This window comes from Diceros bicornis, chromosome 28 (assembly GCF_020826845.1).
Source record: "Diceros bicornis minor isolate mBicDic1 chromosome 28, mDicBic1.mat.cur, whole genome shotgun sequence".
NCBI lineage: Eukaryota > Metazoa > Chordata > Mammalia > Perissodactyla > Rhinocerotidae > Diceros > Diceros bicornis.
This window is the reverse complement of record NC_080767.1, coordinates 9,467,428-9,483,382: the sequence shown is the minus strand read 5'-3', so window position 1 is coordinate 9,483,382 and position 15,955 is coordinate 9,467,428.

Below are 15,955 nucleotides of genomic sequence, written 5' to 3'. Positions count from 1 at the left end.
TTTTAGATATTTCTTATTAGGTTTATGCTAGGTGCTTGTTTGTTGGTGTAAACAGGACTTGTCTTTCGTTTTATCTTCTAACTAGCTTGTGTTTGTACATATGAGGCTTCTTACTTTTCTATATAATATTTTTACTTTGATATAACTTCAGACTTACAGAAAAGCTGAAAGAATAGTACAAGGAACTTCCATATACTCTTTCCCCAGATTCACTCATTGTTTACATTTTGCCTCATTTGCCTCATCATTCTCTGTCCCTGTCTCTCTCCATGTATATACACACACATATATGTATATGTATATACATACATACATCTTTGTTTTTCTTTTCCGAGAGTCATTTTGAGAGTAAGTTGGAGATATGGTGCTTTCACCCCTAAATATTCAGTGTGTATTTCATAAGAACAAGGACATTTCCTTTCATAACCACAGTACGGTTATCAGAAAATTTAACATCACGATACTACTATTAATCTACAACTAGTATTTAACTTTAATCAGTTGAACCAAAAATGTCCTTGATATTTTTTGTTCTTCTCTCTCCACCTTGTCGCCACCCACCCACCCCCCCAGTCTAGTATCTAGTGTAGGATCACAAAATACATTCAGTTGTTGTGTTTCTTTAATCTCTTTATTCCGGAACAGTTCCTTGGCCTTTGTTTTTTTTTGCCTTTCTTGACTTGGACGTGTTGAAGAGCGCAGGCCAGTTATTTTGTGAAACGTGCCTCAATTTGGATTGATATGCAGTTTATCCATAATCAAATTCAGGGAAAGCTATTGATTTTGGGATATTGGTTTTTATAACGTGCTATGGCACTACATGCTCCTATTGTTTGCGGTAGTTTTTTCCTGAAATTTCTTGGGTTTTTTCAGATACAGAACCAGACCAGCTGCACATAGAGGTAGTTTTATCTCTTCCTTTTCAATTCTCAGGCTTCTGTTGTCAGAGACCCAGAAGGGCATTTGCACCTTGCCCTCTGGATAATGGTTAAATCTTCTCTGACTGCCTCTGGCTGGCTGCAGAGTCACTACCTGGGAAAGGCTGAACACTCCCAAGAGTAATTTGCTTTTCTCAAAGTGCATAGATGTGGGTGGGCAGTGGTGGTGGCTGGCAGGATGACAAACACTCTGCTCATCAAGTCCCTAAATAAAACAGGGTTCAGTAGGGGAAGAGGAGGATTATTTGCTACGAAATACAGAAATGTGATCCTTGATTATACAGACATTTAGTGAGAACATACACTGTGTCACAGCTTGTGCTAGGCCCTAGGGCTATAAAGAAGATTAATTAGCATTTGGGAAAAAAATTGATTTAGACTCTATTTCATATCAGAGATGAATTATATCAGGTGTAATAAATAGTCAAGTATAAAACAAAAGCCAAATACAAACATACAAACAAAAATCATATGACTTCCGGAGTTTAGGGGAAAGCAAAGAAGGCGATAAAAGATTGAAGAAGTCACAAAGAACAAAGACTGGCAGATTTGACTACCTAAAAAGTAAAACACTTCAGCATAACAAAAATTAAAAAGCAAACTATCAGATAGGATAGAAAGTTAACATTTACTTGGAAAACACATACGAACTAAAACAAAAAAAACACTAAGAATGACCTCAGTACCTAAATGGACATTAGAACCATAGTGAGGTATGGTCTTTTGCTTATTAAAGTTAATTGTGTGTGTGTGTGTGTGTGTGTGTGTGTGTGTTATGGTAGAGAGAAATGTTATCGTTTTAAAGATGGGGGCTGAAATCCCATAAGTGGGAAAGTCATCTTTGTCAGAAAAATAAATCACTTTGGTAGGAAGGAAAGCCCCAGGGCATGGCCTGGCTGGGCCTGGGTGAGAGAGAGAAATGAATTGCTCTGCATGGCAAAGTGGGAAGGATGTTGAGTTTAGAGGGTAGTGGGTGTGGGTGTGTTGGGGTGGGGGTGAGGGTAGGAAGGGGTTCCGAAGGAAGTGGTATAAGAAAAACTGAAGAATGAGAGTCACAAGGAGAAGAAAGGGAAGCAATTTGACCTCTGTGGGAATGACCAAAAATTTGAAGACAGAGATGTGGTGTCTTCTGTTAAATTTTAAGTTATCTGCTGAGCTGTTCTAGAATCCTCAGTAATCGTCTCCTCCACACACCTGCCTCATAGGGGGTTATGGCTTTGAGTAAATCAAGGAAAAGGGGCTATTTTTCCATTTGGGTTAAGACAGAACTAAAAGAAGGAAACAGCCCCAAGAGGTGAGAGGCAACAGAGATTCAGTGGTAAAAATGGCTGCTCCAAACAAAAAGAGATAAGAGATAAAATCATTTCAAATTAAAAAAAAATACATGGCAGTGCTGAAAACCCAAAGGACGAGTTCTAAGGCACGGGCAGGAGAGGGCACCTAGCGCGGTCAGGAGTGGTTGAAACCATTTGACCTTTGGAAGCTGATGCAGGGGCTGGGGTGTCCAAGTGTGCAGGGAGGCAGGAGTTAAATTTGCCTCAGGCTTGGCGGGGATGTGCTCACAGTCAGATCACATCAGCACAGTGTTCACACTAGTGGTTCTCAAAGTGTAGTCCCAGAGCCAGCAGCATCTGCACATTCCCCCAGGAATGTGTCATGAATGCCAATTCTTGGGTCCCATCTCAGACCTACTGAATCAGAAACTCTGGGAATGAGGCTCAAAATCTGTTTTAACCAGGTGATTCTGTTGCATGCGAGAGTCTGAGAACTGCTGGTTAAACTACCGCTCAAAGAAGAGATTCCAGTAGTTACTATTCATTCATTCATCAATTTATTCAACAGATATCTACTGAGTACTTGTTGCGTGCAAGACATTGTTCTAGATTCTAGGGCTACAGAGGAGAACAAGAAGGATAAAGTCCTCGTTCTGGTACCATTCTACGAGGATTTTAGCGTTTTCTTTCAGTAATTCTCATGTGTCCCATATTACGTTAATTATTAACTCTCCTTCCAGTTGGTCAAGGCCAAAATCCTTAGCATTATCCTTTTCTTCTCACACTCCACCTCAGGAAATCTTGTTGACTCTACCTTCAAGATGTATCCAGGATTTGGCCTCTTGTTATCACCTCCACTGCCCTTACCTTGGCCCACGCCACCATTATCTGCAATAATTGAGGTGAGAGGTGATGGAGGTTGGAGCCAGGGCAGGAGAGAAGGATAGGCCGGTGATCAAGTAGAGCTTTGCCTCAACACAGCCACCAAGTGATCTACTTAAAGTTCAAGTCACATCACGACACTCTTCTGCTAGATACCTGCATGACTTCACATTTCACTCAGAGCAAGAGCCATGTTCTTAAAGTAGTAGACAAGGGTCTTGAAGACTGTGTGTGATTATCCCCACCCCCACCCCACTGTCAATGCCACAGCCACATAGGCTGTCTTGCCCTGCTGGTTCTCTAACCCAATGCAGAGGCTGCCACCTCTCAGAGAGGCCTTTGCACGGGCTGATTCCTCTGTCTTGAGCACTCTTCTTTCAAATAGTCACATGGCTACTTCACTTACATCCTCAGGTCTTGACTCAAATGTTACCTCCTCAATGTTCTTGACTATCATATTTAAAAGTGTAACCCCATGCTCACTGTCTGTATTTCTGAGTTGCTTCACCCTGCTCACTATTGTTTCCATAGGTATGGTTGTTCCCTCGAAAGTATGATCAAGTCTACTCAGGCTTTGTCTGTCTCCTCCATTAGAAAAAGAGCTCTCCAAGAGCAGGATCTTTGTCTATTTGTTCTCTGCTGTAACCCAAGTGCCCAGAACATTGTTTGGCATGTAGTAGGCACTCAATAAACATTTGTTGAATTAATAAATAAAATGTTTACTGTTGTGTTTTGCTATTATAAATCAGCTTTCTGTTTTATGATAATTCCCAGCTATTTATCTCAGGTTCTCAGGAATTGGTTATTATGCATCTATGTGACATTCTGCCACTTTGTTTACCTTATTTAGATTTGGGGTTGATTCCTTTGGATTTTTTAGATGGTGGTATTTTTCTCTTTTCCTTTTCTATGTGAATTCCCTTTTGTGAGCATCTCTACTTATAAAGCATCCCTAATCTATATTAAAAACTATAATATCCTATTCTTTCAGGAGGCATGCCTTTCTGTGGTTTCTCCATTGAGACTAATATTAATTTTCTCATATATATATTTTATCTGTGTGTGTTCGTGTGTGTGTACCCATTCCTACTCTTCAGAAATGCACAAAGATTTTACCAAGTACATGGCTTTGTGTGTCTCTAGAGAAGCGCTGTGGTCTACTAGAAATACCTGAGCTACGTCTGTCTTACTGGATGTTTGAGCTATTTCCTCCCTCCATGCCAGATTTCCCTCATCGGTAAAATGTAAACTTGGACGAGTAATCCAAAGAGAGTTGATTCTTACTACTCTAATGTAGCCACAAAACCTAATTTTTACTGCTTTGTCCACTGAAGTGATAGACTAGGCTAATAATTTTCCTTGTGTTGAACCAAATTTGCACTTTTGATGGAATCATTCCTTACTACAGTCTCTGACACATAAACAGTGTTCCACGAATGTGTGTTGAAGGAAGGAGGAAGAAAGAAATGACAATGAAAAGATCATGAGATTTTGAATAGAAAGAAGCTGGGTTGAAATCTAATTTCTCCCAGTAATATGCTGTGAGATTTAGAGTCTCAATGTCATCTTTTGAAAAGGAAGACACTTATCTAAAATATTTATTGTGACAATTAAATGAGATTGTAAATGTGAAAGAGTTTTGCAAACTGTAAGATGCCATGGAAATATTATTATTATTATTGTAACAAAAATAAAAAGGGCTTACTAAATTCAATAGACTCTGAATTTAATGAGTATTACTAATTGAAAGAGAACATCAGATTTTTTCTCCTATTCTTACCCTATGATGTGTAATTTGACTATATCTGGCTTCCAAGCAAACCCCTCTCCCCAATATCCACTGCTGGATCTAGTTCACCAATATTATTGATATGCTTTCCAGGATGTCAGACTTAATATCTCCCATGACCCTGTCATGAGAGCCAAGGGCTTCCTCATGTTGACAGTTGTACCTGACATACAGAAGCACTTAATACTAATTAACCATTGATTGACTGTTTGATGTGGGCGTTGGCATTTCTTGGGACCTGGATGAGGAATTGACAAAATCACATTGACAGTAGTTATAATTCACTGCCTTTTTCTTTCTCATACAAGTTGGCATGTGTATTTTCATCAAAAGTGGTGGTAGCACTTAGAGTAAGATATTAGGTGCAGACAGTGGAAATAGCTTAAAAAGATAAGCAGCTGTGATGGAGATACCTTCGAACTGAGGGTTAGGAAACCCGATCTTCCTCATCCCAGCTCCACCTGGCTGTGAGAATCTGAGCAAGTCTCTCCACACCTTTACCTCAGTCTTCCTCTCTAAAAGATAAGATTTAGAAAAGATCTCAGGGGACTTCCTAGCTTTGAAAGTCTATGATTCTGGGTAATGAAATGAAATCTCAACACTAAGAAAACTCTTAAAATCACCCAAATAAAAGTTAATCAAATTTAAAAGTCAAAATGGTAATATCACTCTAAGGCAGATTAAAGCTAAAAAGGAGTCTTAGCACATTTAAAAGTAATTAGCTGAAAAAAGGCACTCCACGCAAAAACTAAGACCCAGCCACAACCTGAGAGCTATCAAAACAACGGAAAACTTCCCTGAGCACAAAGTAGTTGACTTCCAATACCAGAAATGGCTGAAAAAACATGAAATTCTGGGCCAGCCCTGTGGCTCAGCGGTTAAGTGCGCGCTCCGCTGCTGGCGGCCCGGGTTCGGATCCCGGGCGCGCACCGACGCACGGCTTCTCCGGCCATGCTGAGGCCGCGTCCCACATACAGCAAGCAGAAGGATGTGCAGCTGTGACATACAACTATCTACTGGGGCTTTGGAGGAAAAAAATAAATAAAATTATAAAAAAAAAAACATGAAATTCTTAGTTTTCTAAAACCAGTTAAAACAAATTCAATAGCACAGTATACCACATTTTAAATAGTACGTAGACATTAGAATTGATCTAGTGCAGCCCATCGGCTCAGGGCAGTGGAGGCTACCAGAGCTAGCCCTGCCCTTGGAATCCCATGTGGCATCTCGAATGACAAGGCAATGGGGGCAACGTGCATGTGGCTGGGAAGCCAGAAGCTGCTTGGCAGAAGTCCCCAGGCTGAGTGGGTTTGGCAGAAATCCCCCAGTTTAGCAGCTTATACAAACTCCTACTGGTCAGAGGGGCGGGGTAGCAGACGCAGCTGACCCCAGCACAACTTCTCTCTGATGATCAGAACTGGACATGCTGACAACCGCACATATCTGTTAGGTTTGGAACTCACAGCCGCTCATTTCCTGGCAGTTGATAAAAGCCTGGAGCAAATGCGGCTGAGAAGAGCTTAGGCAGCGTGTGAGAAGGCTTGATCTAAGCCCTTAACAGCCCGGAGAAATGCTGAGAACGCCTCACACGGCTTGTTAGCAGCAATCCGCGGGCCTGCCATTTTGCATCTAAGTTTACAAAGTGGTTACCTATGAACAGGAAATGGGGAAAAAAAGGGAGGCAAGCTGACAGAACAACTTGAATCAATGCTCTGATTTATCTTGAGAAACTGTTCTTTTTTCTATCCTAACAGGACCTCCTGGTTCCAAATTACCTTTCATTTGGATGTAGATGGACTATGTGTTACGTAGAAACTTAAACCTCAAGGATACGCCAATCATTCATTTGTTCGACAGAACATTTATTGAGCATCTGCTGTGTGCCAGGCACTGACCTATGCACCCGTAAGCTTTATGATACAGATTTCTGGAACGCCCATTTTTATTACATACCCTAATATACTATACTTGTTCTAGCATGAATGTCTGTAACAGACACAAACACGCAATACTTCAAAATCAATTCACAATGTGTTTGTACTTTGCTACTAACATACCCAGTCTAGATTAGAGAACATTCACTTGAAAACTGCAGTTAAAAATTTGCATTCGTTATTTATTGTCCAAACCACATTATAACACTAAGAGAAATCAAGATGTTACTGCCGGACCTGCTAACCAGATGTGTAGGGGGATTGGTCATGGCAAGTGCAGGAACATGGCATGGATGTAAACTTAGAGTGTTCAGAAAAAGCACCCTTTGACAAGTGAGGTTTAAACTGAGCCTGGAGTGTCAGAGGAGCTAGCCAAGCAAAGGGAATGGAGGAGAGGGAGCATTCCAGGTAGAGGGAACAACAGGTACAAGAGGACAGATTTCAGAGGGAGAGCAAATGAACAAGGTCATACGACGCAGAAGAGTGAAGGAGAAAAAAGTGCAAGAAAGGGATGGAGATGTAGACTGGGAGCAGATCACAGAGGGGCAGCAGGATGCAGGGGGAACGTCATCAGGTTTTTATTCTAAAAAGACTGCATTAGACTTCTGGTAAAAAGCCTGTTTACTATAGTCTCCAGTTTATAACCTATTAAAATAATCCAAAGAACATAAATAGGGAAGAAAACTGCATCTCCAACAAATACTGTCAGAGCTACAACTTCCAGCTAAAGACTATAGGCTAGAGAGAATACCTGCCAAATTAGTGAATTTGGGATTGATTTGAGGAAAGATGCTGAGAGATGTTACACAAACCTTCAGACCTCAGTCTTGTCCAGATTTCTCTAAAAGTAAATGAGATGGACATAAATTTTGAGTTAGGGATTTCCTGTGAGCCAGACCTACCTCCTGTCTGGGTGATCTGTTCAGCTGAAATGGGCAAACAGTAAAAAATTAAGAAAAAGATTCTCTCTGAATATCTTTAGAAACAATGTGTCTGGACTGAAGCCGTCAGCTGCTCCAGATCACTCTTCTGCCCCAACCATACACACCACTCTTGAGCAAATAGCAGACTCAAGTAGAATGGCCCCTTTCTCAAAGGCGAGGTGAATAAAAAGACCCACTGTGGGTCATATGGACCCTACAAAAAGGAAAAGAATGAAGAAAGTCAAGAAGTGAAAAAACAGATGAGAAATTCACATCTGACATAGAATTATTCCAACCTTTGAGAGAAAATTACTCCAGAATATAGAAAATTTTCAGCTCTCAGAGAAGTTAAAAAAAACTTGGCCCCTTTGAAAAGGAAGGCACAAGAGATAAAGAGCTCAAGGAAGAGATTCTAAGATGGCCAAAAGAGAAGAAGTGAGCTGGCAATGTTTAGGAAAGAAACTGAATGCAATAATAAAACTACTATAAAAAGAGAAGTCACTTTAGAAGCTGCAATAACCAGACTCTGGAGCATGAGTAAGTTAAGGAAAACAGAAAGAAAATGTTCACAAATTGTTAGAAAGGAAAATTATGGACATGGAAGATAAAGGTCAATCAACATAAGCATATCAGTGTTTCTGGAAAAGAGAACAGATACATGAGACATAAATGCATTGCAAGATATCATAGAAGAAAACTTCCCTGTAATATACCAAGAGCTGAGCCTGCAGGTCAAAAGAGTACTCATTCCAGAAAAAAAAAAAAACTCAGAATGAAAAAACCTTGAGGCATATGTTGAGCTACTGAACTGCAAGGATAAAGAGTGTTGTAGCTGTAATTTTTATTTTATGTAAAAAAAAATCAAGCTGGCCTCTGATTTCTCCATTGCGACATTCAGTGTCAGAAGACTGGAACACTGTGTGCAGAGTTACGGAGAAAGTTTTACACAGACATTTTATATCCATCAAACTACAATTTCTGTAGTTTGGCATTCAAGGAATGCAGCAGCCATGAGCCCTTCTTGGAAAAAAACATCTATTTATAGACAAAATCCAGCCAATAGTCCTGGGACATAGAGCACAGTCAACGGTACTGACTTTTTCTCCGTGTGTCCCTGTGTTCATTTATTTAATAATAGTATTAGAAATAGTAGTAATACTAATAAAAATAATAATAATAGCCACTACCATTTATTTGATGCTTTCTAAATACTAGGTACTTTACAATCATGATCTCACTCCATCCTTACAGTGCCCTGTGGAGCAGTATCATTATCACTCCATTTCATAGTTGGAGAAACACCTAGAACTCAGGAAAAACAGAGTTTTAGAGCAAGTAAGCAGCAGAGCCACATGTTGACTCTTCATTTTCTGACTCCTCCATTTATGTCTCTTTTATCACTTTAATCTCTGAGTCTTTTTCCTCTGCATTCTGAGAGATTGCCTCAAGTGAATCCTCCACATTACAGATCTGATTTTCTGCAGTTAGTTCTGCCCTTTACTGCCTTTGCCAATTATCAGATTATTCTGTAGCACTGTCTTTGTGTATATTCTTTAATCGACTGCCTCATTACATATTAATATCTTGTCTTACTATCTCATCTTTAATCTCCTGATTCTTAGAATCTTTGCTCTTATTTCCTCAAGAGTATAAAGCAGACTCTCTCTCAAATTTACTTCTATGGCCTGAATGAAATATGTATTTTAAGAATAGCCTTTCTCTATCTCTGAATGCTACATTTATCTTCTACATTGTAGAAAGTTTTCTAATAGCCCCTCTATTGTGTGTGTGTGTGTGTGTGTGTGTGCGTGTGTGTGTGTGTGTGTTTATATCTGAATATTTGGTCCTGAATTTGCCCAAAATTAAGGTGGATGAATTCTTCTTAGGTCTTACTTGGATGGACTTAGAATCTTCAAGTCTTCAACTGGAGGGCCAGTTGACCATGGAATTCTAGTTCAGGGACGCAGCTGTCTATCAGGAGAGGTGTTGTACCAGGGGAACTTTATGTTAACAAAACTTTCTGCACCCAAATCTCTGTCTGGCTTAGCCTCCATTCCACGTAGGTGGAGCGTCTATGTCTGACAGCTTTCCTGTACTTCTGTCTTCCTCATCAGCACAAGTACAGCCAGGTCAGAGAAGAGCAAAACCACTCCTGCTCAGAAAGAAACCCTGCTCTCTTGGGCTCTCTGCTGGGTGCAACAGGTTTCCCGTGGGCTGCCAGCACAGCTGACTCCCAAAGATTTTTCTATGGTAGCAAACGCATTTTCAAGTGAAGAGGTCCCTGCTCTCTCATGGCCTAGCCTGTACCCCTCAGGAATTGGGGGTGCCCTTTGCCTCAGAGATTTCCTTTAATCAGTTACCCAATTGTCCCAATTGAAGGTCGGAAACTGCAAAATTTGTGGTATGTGGTTGAGATTCTTCTCTAGAATCAGAAGTGACGTTATTCGCCCCTATTTTTAAATTTTCATTAGATAATTTCAGTTGGTTTCTTAAGGGAGCCTAATGTCTATAAGCACAGCAATGCCTTTCCTTCCAACCCCCTCTCAATAGTTTAGCCTTTGACATCTGCCTCAGTTGGGGCGACCTCATCAGTTGCTGCTCTCTGGCTTATTGGATTCAAATCCACGCAGGACTCTGGCTCAGGCCAGCCTCCTAATGCCACTATTTGCCGCACTTGGGGGGAGAGCCCTCTGCCAACCACAGTCAGTGGCAGCCTCTAACTGGCTATTTCTGTCCTCTCTTCCATTCAGGCTTGGAAGGTTTGGACAGATCTCAATTATTTATTGGAATCTTAATCTTTCTTACATTTTAAATAAGATCTTTATTTGACACAGATCTTAATTCTTTGCCGTATTTGCTTCCATTGTTTCTCTCTTATCTGTTTTCCTTTTTTTTCCTTTTTCTTTTAAATGAAAGTGTTCAGCTCAGTTTTAAGATGCTTTGTGACCCAAAAGGGACCAGGGTCTGGAGGGAATCAAAGTTAATTCAGAAGCTGAAAGTCCGTGTCTAGATTTCCTTGGCAGAATTGAAAGTGACTAAAAGATTCTGTCAGTGTGATTCAACCCAGCTATTTTGTAAAGCCCCAGGCAGGAGTAATGGGGGGGGGCACCCAGAAATAGCAGCCTCGTCAATCCTGGGTACAACTTATCAAGGCCACAGTCAATTGAACAAACCCGTTCTACTTACGTCTACTTGTGCTAGAGTTGAGACATGCCACGGATGAGGAGAGAATTTTCTCAATAAATGATCAGGGCGGCACAAGCTGCACCAAAGGAAAAGCTGATTCTCAAGAAGGGGAAAAAACAGGCTAATGTTTTATGTAAAGGCAGAATTGGAAGTTATTGGGCCCTATATATAGCTGCTTCTCTGTTAGAATTGTTCCAGAGTTATGCTTGGATTCCAAGGAAAAGTGGTTCAACCATTCTGGTGGCCTTGGGGCTCTGAATCCAAGGCAGGTCAAAGCAGGAATATGGTGAGCGATCAAGCAGTCTGTAGCTCCCTGCTTCTCTCCCAAGGCTTTGGCTGGGCTCCCAACAGAGGGACCTGAGTGTATGACAGGGCAAAGTGTCTTGTGAGCACCAAAGGGCTGCTTTGTTCAGCTAGCTGAGAGAAGCAGCTATTTGGAGTACAAGGAGGACAGTGATGGGGGCAGCTGATGTGACTTCAGCTTTGGCTGGGGAGGTGCTGACAGCAGCGGTTGGGATATGGAGTTGTGTTGACAGACATTGAATCAGCTGACACCAGAGCAGCAGGCAGCAGCTTGCATGAATTGTCCCAGATCCACTGCTCCTCTCCCAGTGAACTTCCAACATGCACAACATCTAGCTAGCACTCAAGCAAAAATGCTTCGATGCTGCCCACTACCAATGGAGGAAACAGCAGCTGGCTATCTTGCTTTACCACTTGCAAACAGCCTTTCAGAACCCAGCCATCCATAAGTAGTAGAATTTCTGTACTCAGGCAAAAAAGCAAGTCACTGCAGGCTTTTTATTACAGGTAGTCATTCGTGTGACAACTGCCATATTTCTTCAAATGTGAGATAATATTGTTTGTGTGACATACAGTTATTTCAATTACACTAGGAAAGAAAAACGCTGCCAAATAAACTATGACATTCTAATGATTGAAAGTTGCATTCTGATGTCAGAGATGTTACGAAGTGAAGAAATGTGCATCTTAGAACTAGTGAAATACAATATATGTCAGGCACTGTGCTAGGCATTGAACACAGGCATGCAGACAAGATAAATATCATATCTGACATCAAGAGACTTACTGAGAGTCTGGCGGGAAGATGGATGCTGGAAAAGCAATTGCGAGTGTGATGCAGGGCCTGGATGAGCACAGGAGTATTCTCCAGGACAGTGACACTGAAGTCGAGACCTGATAGGGCAGCAGGAGTTAGCTAGGTGAGGGCAAAGGTAGGACTTTCTAGGAAGAAGGATTAGCATGTGCAAAGGCTCTGAGATGGGAAAGGTCCAGTGTGACAAGGGTGAGAGTACATGAAAAGAGAATCTGGCAAGGCCACGTCATGTGGGGCCTCTAGGCCACATGAAAGAATTAGGTATTTCTGAGAGCAGTGGGAGGCCACAGACAGGGTTTAAGTACAAGAGAAACAAGATCAGATTGTGTTTCTTAAAAATCACTTTACTTGCAGTGTTGATGTGAGAGAAGCATAAGAATAAGTGCAGGGAGATCAGCTAGAAGATTCTAGCAGCAGTTTAGATAAGAATGGAGAATGGTTTGTAATCCAGCCCCACGGCGCTGGCAGTGGGGATGGATAGAAATGAGGACTCAACCATATTTTAAAGGGACCAACAACTTCTCTGTTTTGTTTGATTTTTTTTTTTTGCAGGGGCAAGGTGTTTGACTGGCATCCCAGGACACATGAATATGGACTAAAGAAAATTCCAGCTGCAGACTGGAGCCAACTTCCTATTTTCCAGCATTCATTGTGACTTGCTTGGAAAACGAAGGTTCCAGACATTCAGATTTTTCTTTAAACCAAGACACACTGCTGTATTGGGGCAAAAATGATTCGAGTGTTTCAATAACAAATCATCCTCTTCACATTTATTTAATTACTTCTCTAGATATGACTGCCATGACCTTAGATAACTTCATGCTTATGAGCATAAATTGTGAGGTTTTATGTATTGAATTATGTTAAAAAAAACTTTTAGAAGCATCCCAACAAGAAGCAGTCACATAAGGAAGCTTTTAGCTGGGAAGTATTTCTAATTTGTGTGGGAGTATTAAGTGCATGTTTATAAAACCAGAGACAATTGTATCCTCGAAAAAGCACTGCCCTAGAAAATAAGAAGGCCTGGTTGAGTCCCAGCTCTCTTAACTCACTACCTGTGTGACATTGGGCAAGCCATCCACGTATATTTCACCTATGAAAGGAAGAAAGGGGATCTCTCTACCTACCTTGCAGGGTTATATGAACATCAAATGAGATTCATAGCAAATATTTATTGAGTGCCTGTTATGGACTAGAGACTATGCCAGGCAGAAGGGATACATTGGTGCACAAGACAGCCGTGGTATCCAACCTCAAGAAGATTCTCATTGCAGAAAGGAAGTTGCATACCATAAATTACTGTAGACATGGAAGGTAGTACTATCATCAAATATTAGTAGTAGCAGAATTTTCTTAGGAGAGAGTATTGGTCTTCAATCTTGCTAAGCATTAATTTTCAAAAAGGTAAAATTATGACTCTCTTTCCAATATAAAATGAACACAAGTCAAAGATTTTATTTAACTCATTAATTAATGAGGGAACCGCTAAGATGTTCAAACCATTCCAAGAGCATTTGAGAAGCTAAGTGTTTATGGCCATGTTAGGAAAAGATTGCTGGGTTAGACACAAAACCTGTCAATATTCTACCAGGACCATAAATCATAACCCACTGAAGTTGTTTGTTCCACCAGGCAAAAACTATTTGCATCTCTATCAGACAAAAACCTACAAATTGGTCTCTACCCCTACAGATTTGTAAAATAATCTAGTTAATACAAAGTTAAGCCCCGATTGGCACTGAAAGAACACCAAGTAATCTCATTTGCCTATTTCTAAGTTTCAAAAAATTTTCTGATAACTTCTCTTTATTTTATTCCCCCAAAAGTTCACATGCAGATTGAAATCTTTGGAACAATGAGATTAAGATCTACTTAAGATAACTTTGATCTTGAGATCATTGTTAGGATTGTGGTGAACGTTCCAGTGGATTAAAGTGAATAGATAGGGGCAAAGGGTAGTGAATGAAATGGGAATTGAGGGCCTGGGAGAAATAGAATAAACACCACAAGTGACCCAGGAATATCCAGAATTTTCTGAGTTGCAGAGCATATCAGTAGGTTACTATTTTATAGCGAGGCCATCCCGAAGCTCTACTGGGGGCTGCCATCAAAATTACCTGGCACATTTCCACTAGCATTTCAACAAATAATAATAATACTCCCCAGATGTCAGCTGAAGTTATTCTGTTCTTTAAGATTTAAAATAATGTTGGCTTGAGACTTTGCCCACTTTCTATGGGAATTTCAATGTCCTGTCCTTCCCCTAAAACGTCTGTGAATTCCCGATGGTTTATGCTCCAGGGCCTCTTCTAGCTCTAATCCCTTCCCCTCTTGGCGTCTTATTCTCCCATGTATCTCACTTGTACCTCTTCCTTCTACTTAGTCTACCTGGAAGAGTAGACTTCACTAAAGTAAGGTGAGGTGAGGGAAAGGGTTCCTATCCCAGCAATGCACAAGAAGATGTTAAAATACAACTTTGTCTCTGTTTTGCTTGAAGTTACAATGACCGGCTAAGAACAAAACAGTAGTCTCAAATATCTCCACATGCCAAAGCAAAGTGTTCAGGTCTTGCAAAGTGGTGGTGGCAAACCAGTTTGCTAATTCTCAGCCCATCATCCACCCTGAAGGCATAAAGGTGTTGAAGCTGGAGAGGCTAAGAGGGAATCTCTTGTGGAGAGTGTGGATTATGTGTTGTGGTATTTCTCCTCAACACACCACGACAGGAGGAGTCAGGGTTTTTTCCCTATCCACTGAGAAAGAGGTCCTGAAGAGAACCATTCAGGCAATTTGACCTGTGGCAGCTGAAGTTCTGAGGCACGGTATTTGATGTCAGACCCAGGCCTGAAAAAAATCCATAGTCAAGACTCCACTGGAAAGGTCTATGGCAACAGAACGGAGACTGTTGGGAGCAAGCTGCACTTCCACGAGAAACGTGGGGCGCTGGGTGGGTGAGGGTATTTCAGGGACCAGCTATGGCCATGTTGGGGGGGGGGAGTTAGCCTGGGGTCATCTTGGATTCCCCCAGGGAGAACCACGTGGAAGGACAATAGGAAGGGCCTCCAGATAGTGAGCGGCAGAGGAAAGGCTTCACTCATATCAAGGGGGCCACAGTCAGAGGCTGCAGAGGGATGTCGCAGAGTCACTCAAGAAAGTATCACTGGGGAGACAGAACTAGCAATGGGACTCCGCCCTGCCCAAGGGGCACCGCAGCCTGATTGTGTCTACGCCAGCGCCTTTCTTATCCCTGACTTCTCACTCCACCCCTCTCTCCACTTTCCCGCATCTTATTTCCAACCCCTTGGGAGCCAGAGACAGCCCAGTGAGGGGATGAGAAGCAGAAGAGCAAGGTGGGGAAAGAGCAGTAAGGAAGCTGGCCCAGCACGGGTCTCCAGGCTGAGGCAGGCCAGGCCTGCGGAGAGTGGGGAACTTTAACTTTGAATGAAGGACAGTTTTGACAATTATATTTCTACCGGTCATTTTATTGGCTGAAAGGAGAATGTCTGTGATTAAAAACGTCAAGACTTTTTGTTACCTGTGAGTGTCCGGAAAGGCTGAGGGTCTTGCCTAGACTTTGATCCAAGGACACAGAAGGAATGAGCCCTCACGCTGGCCAGCACCTTGGGATGGGGTGGAGGGAGGCTCGGTGTCATTTCAAATGTCACCTTCCCTTCCGTCCTCTGGGTGCTGGGCTTTTGTTATGGGCCAGAGAGGAGGGAGAAGGAAAGGACAGATGTCTTTTTAACTGGGTACAATTGTGGCCTTCTGGGCTGGCTGTCTGCTGTTTTAGCTCATTTTCTATGATTTCGATGAGGACAGTGGTGGCTCCAACATGTCAGTTGATAAGGGACTCACGCCCCAGCAGCAACCTTGTGCTTTAAAGATCCCTTGAAAGAGTCAATAGAAAATTCCAAC